The sequence below is a fragment of the Oryzias melastigma genome, unplaced genomic scaffold, assembly GCF_002922805.2.
Source record: "Oryzias melastigma strain HK-1 unplaced genomic scaffold, ASM292280v2 sc00350, whole genome shotgun sequence".
Taxonomy (NCBI): domain Eukaryota; kingdom Metazoa; phylum Chordata; class Actinopteri; order Beloniformes; family Adrianichthyidae; genus Oryzias; species Oryzias melastigma.
Window position 1 is genome coordinate 26,754 of NW_023416948.1, and position 8,659 is coordinate 35,412.

General features: G+C 48.1%; 1 long non-coding RNA gene across 1 annotated transcript; it reads left to right on the top strand.

Moving 5' to 3' along the window:
* Positions 1 to 4,718: 4,718 nt before the first annotated feature.
* LOC118598342 lies at positions 4,719 to 6,438 on the top strand. Its single transcript, XR_004947465.1, has 7 exons — positions 4,719 to 5,044; positions 5,161 to 5,211; positions 5,280 to 5,324; positions 5,404 to 5,778; positions 5,901 to 5,930; positions 6,105 to 6,258; positions 6,366 to 6,438. It is a non-coding gene; the product is annotated as an uncharacterized LOC118598342 (long non-coding RNA).
* The last annotated feature ends 2,221 nt before the right edge of the window (positions 6,439 to 8,659 follow it).

Below are 8,659 nucleotides of genomic sequence, written 5' to 3' on the forward strand. Positions count from 1 at the left end.
TTTTTGGATGGAAAACCTGCCCTTAATTAAATTGAGTCAATCCAATGGATCATTTCTTTGAGTGTGAGTAAAATCCTTCCTCTTATTGATAAATCCCTCAAGAGAGCATCTTGCATGTTGGTCTTTTGTAAGTATGATACCCAAATATTGCACCTTTGTTTTAACAGGAATATTATATAATGTAGAAACAGCACAATCTTTGATGGCCATAAGTTCACATTTATTTATATTCAGGCTCAAGCCAGATGCTTCTGAGAACTTTCCAATGATATCAAAAGCAAGGGATCTTGTTCTACGGTGGTCCTGAAGTGCAAATCACATTAACAAATCACTTGACGCAAAAACATTTTAGATATCACAACAACATTTTAAAACGTGGAACAAAAAGTATAAAACAACATTACATTTTAGAAACAAAAAATTAAAAACAAAAAAAAAAACTTGTCAGAAAGGAAAATGAACTCAAGCATTTTAAAAGTCACAAGAACAAATAAAAAAGAGAAACAAATAATGAATAAAAGAAAAATTTTCAAAGCCTCGTTCTTGTCATGCTCTGCGTAACGAAGCAGACCCAGTTGCTGGAACCCGGAAGGAGGATGTAAGGCAGGAGTGGTTTAAGTAAAGGTTTATTGTCCGTGGAAGTAATGGAGTTGTGTCCGGAACCAGGAGTGGAGATGGAGTTTGGCGAGCAAAGACCGGCGGCGGACTGGAGCGGCCAGGAGGAGCAATGAGGTGAGTCTGGCAGCGGGTGCGTGGCGTGGAGAGGATCGACTTGGTCAAAGACGAGGTGCTTAGGCGAGGCAGGACCCAGGTCGGCACATGGATGGAGAGGACCTGGAGATAGAGGAGTTCGGTGGTCAGACGAAGCGAGACTTAGCGATAACATACGAAAACTGTACGTAGGAGGCCAGGTAACTTCACCGGGTAAGGCAACGAACTGGCGAAGAATGCTGGGGAGGGCTCCTCTTAAATAGGCTGGAGTGGAGGTAAAGAGTGCCGACAGCTGGGTCCAATTAGGAGGTGGAGGAGGAGCGCAGGCGGACCATGACAGTACCCCCCCCTCAACGACCGCCTCCAGGCGGTCCACGGCTGCGGTCAGGGTGAGCACGGTAGAAGGAGGAGATGAGGGAGGGGTCTAGGATGAGAGAGCGGGAGACCCAGGACCTCTCCTCCCAGTCCACCAGGAACTGGAGACCCCGCCCACGGCGCCGGACGTCCAGGATCCGACTAACCGTGAAGGCCGGGGCGCCGTCAATGATACGGGCGGGTGGAGGGGCCGAGGACGGCGGGCACAGCGGGCTGTCAATGACAGGCTTGAGCTGCGAGACGTGGAAAGAGGGGTGGATACGAAGGGCAGGAGGCAAACGGAGTCGGACACAGGACGGGTTGATGATCTTGTCGATCTCGTAGGGTCCAATATAGCGGGGAGACAGTTTGCGTGACGAGGCCTGGAGGGGGACATGGCGAGAGGACAGCCAAACCTTTTGTCCGACCTGATAGTCTGGAGCAGGGGACCGATGGCGGTCGGTAATGGCGCAGTTGCGGTCCTTGGTCCGCAGATGGCGCCAGATGCGTCGGCACCGCTGGAGATGCTGGTGAACCGAAGGCACGGCTAGGTCAGCCTCCTGGGAGGGGAACAGAGGGGGAGAGTACCCCAGGGAGGCCTCGAAAGGCGAAAAACCGTCTGCGCAGCAGGGCGAGGGTTCTGTGGACTCCGGCATGACAGGATATGCGGGAGGCATGGCCCCAGGTGATAACATCGGACCTGAGGGTTGAGGGGACAAACAGGGTTCCAGGAGGGCACGATACATGATTAGGTTTCTCACCTTGAGCTTGACGTACACGGTCCTCAATCTCCCATGTTAACAGGCCTATTATACAGTTGGGAGGTATAATAGTAGTGTCCGTGGAACCCTCCGAGGAGTTGAACTGTCTAGAGAGAGCATCAGGTTTGATGTTGCGGCTGCCAGGACGGTAGGTAATGGTAAAATTGAAACGGTCAAAGAAGAGGCACCAGCGAGCTTGACGTGAGTTAAGTCTTTTAGCGGAGCGTAAATAAGCAAGGTTTTTGTGGTCCGTCCAAACAATGAATGGCTGGGCCGCCCCCTCCAGCCAATGGCGCCACTCCTCCAACGCCAATTTGATGGCTAACAGTTCTCGATTGCCGATGTCGTAATTATTTTCGGCCGGAGAAAGCTTCTTAGAGAAGAAGGCACAAGGTTTAAGCTTGCCAGTCTTCTCTTCTCTCTGGGAGAGGACGGCCCCCACCCCAGAATCCGAGGCATCCACCTCAACAATGAACTGACGTTCGGGGTCTGGTTGTATGAGGATGGGAGCGGAGACGAAGTGGGCCTTTAGGGTGTCAAATGCCTTCTGGGCCTCAGGAGTCCACTTAAAGGTTTGAAGCGTAGACGTAAGTTTAGTTAGGGGGGAAGCGATTTGGCTGAAGTTGCGGATAAATCTTCTATAAAAGTTGGCGAAACCTAGGAATTGTTGTAGTTTCTTCCTGCAGGTAGGGGGCTCCCATTGGGCCACTGCGGAGATCTTCGACGGGTCTGGTCGAATTTGAACAGCCTCAAAAACGTAACCGAGAAAAGGGATGGAGGAAACATGAGACTCGCACTTCTCAGCTTTTACGTAGAGCTGGTTTTCCAAAAGGCGTTCCAGCACCCGACGCACATGGATCTTGTGTTGAGCGAGATCGCGGGAGAACACTAGGATATCGTCCAAGTAGACGAAAACAAGGCGATTAATGAAATCTCTGAGGACGTCATTGACTAAGTGCTGGAAGACTGCGGGGGCGTTGGTTAGCCCAAAGGGCATTGTAACAGTGTAACAGTCATTTAAGTCTTTGTTTAATTATGGATGGATGGTTAAGTTATGAGAAGTTTATTTTGAAAGTAATTTTATTTTGAAAAGACCGGAAGTTGTTAGCGCGAATGCTGAAAAGACAGAAAAGAGAGACGCTGGACAGAGCATGTTTTCACGCGAAGGATACCACGCGTTGATGAAAGGACACTAAGACAAAAACCCATCTCGGCATGCAGCCAACGAGGTGATTTATTTCTTTTGTTTTAACTTTCTGCTTATATTGTATGTTTATTGGAAAAGTATTAATTTTATGTTTGTATGTACAGTTTTCACGGTGGATTTGGAGAGACTAAATAAACCCGTTAAGAGAACCATTTGCGTCTGTGAATGCCTGGGGTGGAGTTACAGGCATCACTAAATATTCAAAGTGTCCCAGGGGGGTGTTGAACGCAGTCTTCCACTCGTCACCCTCCTTTATCCGGACCAGATGGTAGGTGTTCCTCAAGTCGAGCTTGGAGAAGACTTGGGCATCCTGCACGGAGTCTAGGGCAGAACAGAGGAGAGGCAACGAGTATTTGTTCTTGACAGTGATTTGGTTTAAGGCTCTATAGTCGATGCATGGTCGCAGAGTGCCATCTTTCTTGGCCACAAAGAAAAAACCTGCTCCAACAGGCGAGGATGAGGGGCGAATGAGACCAGTGGAGAGGGCCTCCTGAATGTATTTCTCCATGGCCTCCTTTTCGGGACCGGACAGGTTAAACAGGCATCCCTTAGGAAGACTGGCCCCTGCGAGTAGCTCGATGGAGCAGTCGTAAGGCCTGTGGGGAGGTAGGGAGCATGCTTTGGCCTTACTAAAAACAGACTTGAGATCGTGGTAACAACTGGGTACCTGGGATAGGTCAATGGACTCTTTGCAGTCAGACCGAGCGGTTTTAACGGAGGGAAGGGCTGACTGGAGACAGTTGGCCAAACAGAAATCACTCCAGTCAGTGATTCTACGTTGCACCCAGTCAATTTGCGGGTTATGTAATTGGAGCGATGGAAAACCCAACACAATGGGATTCTGACGGGTTTGAGTGATGTAAAACTGTACATGCTCTCTGTGGTTACCTGAGGTTATGAGGAGGACGGGGTGAGTGCGATGCGTGATGCGGTAAAGGTGCTGGCCCCCCAAGCCAGCGGCCTTAACAGGCGAGTCCAATAGTTCGGTGGGGATTTGCAACTGAGAAACAAGGTCTTGATCAATGAAGCTCTGCTCTGCTCCTGAGTCCACCAGTGCCTGGGTTTCCTGGTATTTAGCCTGTAGGCAAATCTTGACAGGTATCATGAGGAAGTTCCCACAGGGGGAGACTTCCAGGGTACCCTCCCGCGGCCTGTCTTCTAGCGGGGGGTCCTGTCTTTTGAAACAGAGGGGACATTGAGCAACGTAATGATCTGACTTGCCACAATAGAAGTTGCTGTAGAGCGTTGGATTGATGATCCAGGAGGGTGCCTTGTTGAGTGACGGCGTGACGAAGCCCTTCCGGGTCAGCTGGGTCTGGAGTGAGGCCAGTTCGTTCTGTCATGCTCTGCGTAACGAAGCAGACCCAGTTGCTGGAACCCGGAAGGAGGATGTAAGGCAGGAGTGGTTTAAGTAAAGGTTTATTGTCCGTGGAAGTAATGGAGTTGTGTCCGGAACCAGGAGTGGAGATGGAGTTTGGCGAGCAAAGACCGGCGGCGGACTGGATCGGCCAGGAGGAGCAATGAGGTGAGTCCGGCAGCGGGTGCGTGGCGTGGAGAGGATCGACTTGGTCAAAGACGAGGTGCTTAGGCGAGGCAGGACCCAGGTCGGCACATGGATGGAGAGGACCTGGAGATAGAGAAGTTCGGTGGTCAGACGAAGCGAGACTTAGCGATAACATACGAAAACTGTACGTAGGAGGCCAGGTAACTTCACCGGGTAAGGCAACGAACTGGCGAAGAATGCTGGGGAGGGCTCCTCTTAAATAGGCTGGAGTGGAGGTGATGAGTGCCGACAGCTGGGTCCAATTAGGAGGTGGAGGAGGAGCGCAGGCGGACCATGACAGTTCTCAGGTTCAAAGTTTCAGCATGAAGCCTCGTTCTCAGGCTACTTCAATCTTTATCAATTTTAACTTTGGATTTGTTAGTAATGTGTATTTTCTAAAATTTCAGGAGACTTGCAGCCCTTATTTACCCTGGGTTATGGACTGAAAAGACAGGAAGCAACCTCGAGGTATAATATTTGCTGCTGAAATTTAAAAGCTAATCAAGCACATAGTATTGCAATAAAAACTAGCAAGTGCATATCAGCTCTCTTTACTCAGGACACACTTTTTCTTTTTTCCCCAGTTCTTTCCTCGGCAGCTCACAGGAAACTCCTGTGGCATCTTCATGCTGATGGTGAGTATTTCCCCATCATAACTTTAAAATAATGTTTCAGCATGCTAAAGGTTACTTTTATTTTACAGTATGCTCTCTGTATCTCCACATCAACTCCACTGATGTTCTCTGAGGTAAGCTTTTTCAGGAAGTACCACAGAAATACCAGGGTCACTCCTCACTCACGACAGTGATTGTCATGTTTGTTTTAAGGAGGAAATGCCAGCTGTATGAAAATGGTGGTGCATTCAGTTAATGGAGAGGTTTTCCATTGACGGGTACGGCAAACACAAACTGACATTATCATACTCAGTTATCAAATTTGGTATTATTTATAGTTTTGGCTAAAGCAAGACATGAAGGCTAAGCAAATGTTTTTAAAGGTGTTCCTATAGAGACCCTGCTATTGAACGTATGAAAGGGGGAAGGAGTATAGAGTCCTTTCAAACTTGCATTATTTTTCTAAAGCATGGACGACGATTTGCCCATTGGACAGAAGAAGCCTCCCTTCTCCTTCAGGGAACTCTTCAGCCCGCGTTCAGAGTCCCAAAGGTGAAGAAGTTGCCTTCAGCAACTCCAGTCACAAAGGTGACAGGGGACAAACATGACATCATCATTTGTAGAATAAAGCCACACCTTGTTAATATGAAATATATTCACCTGATACATAGTAATAATCTTGATATTTGATTATCATGTTTTCATTCAAGGCTGAGGCTGACCGGTGCTTTTTACTAGAGGTAATCCGCTTGTTTCATTTTGGCTTTCATATTTTGACATAACTGAATAAGTTGTTATAGTCAAAGGCAGTAATGAAATAGTAATTATGAAAGCACTACTCAGTTTAATCTGTTCAGTCCTCATATTTCTATAATTTAAAGCACAAATTCTTTATTTTCACTCATATTTTTTAGCAACCGGCAAGTCTCCTAAGGGACATACTTGAAGAAGTTGTCCTCCTTGAAGGAGATCCAGCCATCCTAAAACTGGCTCTGGTGTGCTCCACATTCAGAGACCACGTTTCATCAGAGCTCTTCAGGAGACAAGCTCACTTCAAGTGGCTTCGCAGTAAGGGATTCAGTAAATTGTACATGTGTACATTTTCTGTTGCTATTTGAACACGTTTTTCACTGACTGTGTGTATATTTTTTTGTTTCTACTTTTGGTTTACCCAGGTGTTTGCACATGGAGCAGATTCTCTACACTGTACAGTGAGCAGTACTTTGTGATGTACTCCATTGAGGTGTGGGGAATTTGGGGAGATGTACAAACACTGCTCTAGAGGTGAGCAATACTTTTGTTGTTATAATTAGAGACAATAAAAATATCTACAATTTATAATATGATGAAAACCTCATCATCTTACTCATTTTTTTTATATTTGTTTATTTACAGGATTTGTTGGCTCTGGTAAAAGGGGAAAGATGAGAGGCTTTTACTCCGAAGACATGCCCCCAGGTTACTGTCAAGTCAAGTCAAGTCAGCTTTATTGTCAAATATGCTGAATACCCAAGATAAACAGCACAGATGAAATTCCTTTCCTCTCATCCCTCAGTGCAAACAGCAATAATTACAACAATAATAACAAAAATATTAAAAACAGATAATAAACAAAAATTAACAATATAAGTAAAATACAAAATAAACAAGTACAAATTGAAATAAGGTGAAAATAGTGCAAAAATCCCGCTATGGATAATAATAAATTATATTTTAAAAAGTGGCAACAGTGCTGGGTAAAGTAAAAATTCGATGTTCAGTTAGTTGTAGCAGCAGGGGGTGGGGGCAGAGGGGGGAGTGCTGGGAGTGAGTTCAGTTTCCTGATGGCCTGGTGGAGAAAACTGTCCCTGAGCCTGCTGGTTCTGGCCCACAGACTTTTCAGTCTCCTTCCTGATGGCAGCAGGCTGAAGTGGCTCTGGGATGGGTGAGATGGGTCGGCTGCAATCCTGATGGCCCTGCGGGTGAGGCGGGAGTGGTAAACGTCACGGAGGTCAGTGAGAGGGATACCAATGATCTTCTCAGCTGTTCTCACAATGCGTTGCAGAGACTTCCTGCAGGATGCAGTGCAGGCTCCGTACCACACGGTGATACAGCTGGTCAGGATGCTCTCAATGGCTCCACTGTAGAAGGTCTCCATGGGGGGGGGGAGCTCGAGCCCTCTTCAGCAACCAGTTGCACAGGAAGGTGTTGAGTCCCAGGTGGTCCAGCTTGTGGATGAGCTGCTGGGGGATGATGGTGTTGATTGCTGATCTGAAGTCGATGAACAGCATTCTGACATGTGAGTCCTTGGTTTCCAGATGGGTGAGGGCTTAGTGGAGGGCTGTAGAAATTGCGCCATTGGTTGAGCGGTTGGACCGATATGCAAACTGGTAGGGGTCCAGAGAAGTGGGGAGAGCAGACTTGATGTGCTGCATGACTAGCCGCTCAAAGCACTTCATGAGGATGGGGGTGAGAGCGATTGGGCGGTAGTCGTTGCAGCAGGAGGGGGATGACTCCTTTGGAACTGGGATGATGGTGGTGGCCTTGAAGCACAAGGGGACAGCCGCCTGGCTCAGGGAGAGGTTGAAGAAAACTGTGAGGACATCTGTGAGCTCATCAGCACAGTCCCTCAGGACACAGCCGGGGATGTTGTTAGGCCCTGGGGCTTTCTGTGTCTTTACTCCTCTTAGTGCTCTCCTCACGCTGTCAGGTGAAAGCATCAGCACCAGGTCGTCAGGAGGAGGAGGAGTTTTCTGTGCTGGAGTGTGGTTGTCTGCCTCAAAGCGGGCAAAGAAGACATTAAGCTGGTCCAGTACATGGGTGGAATTATCACAGGCCTGTGGGAGAGGCTTGTAATCTGTGATCGTGTGAATCCCCCGCCACAGGTTCCTGATGTCTCTGCTGTCCCTGAAGCGGTCAGCTGTCTTCTGGGAGTACTCTCTCTTAGCCTGATACCTCTAGACAGGTTGGCTCTAGCTGTTCTCAGAGCAGCTTCATCTCCAGCTCTGAAGGCAGCGTTCCATTTCCTCCAAAGTCTGTGGACTTCTCCTGTCAGCCATGGCTTTTGGTTGGCTCGAGTGGTGATGGTTTTTGTGACAGTGACATCGTCCATGCACTTCCTCATGTAGGATGTGACAGTCTCTAAATATTTGTGTAGCTCATGGGTGGCCTGTCTGAATACACTCCAATCAGTGGTGGTGAAGCAGTCCTCCAGAGCCTCAGAAGATCCCCCAAGCCACACCCGGACCACTTTTGTAGCTGGTCTGGTGACTTTAACCTTTGGCCTGCATGCTGGTATTAGCATGACAGTGGTATGGTCTGAAGCACCCAGATGGGGAAGGGGGCGGGCTCTGTACGCTCCACTATGTGAGGTGTAGACATTGTCGAGGATGTTGTTACCTATCGTGGGAAAGTTGATATGTCCATGGAGCTGTGGAAACACGGTCTTTGGATTTGTGTGGTTGAAGTCCCCGGCCAGGATGAGAAAGGC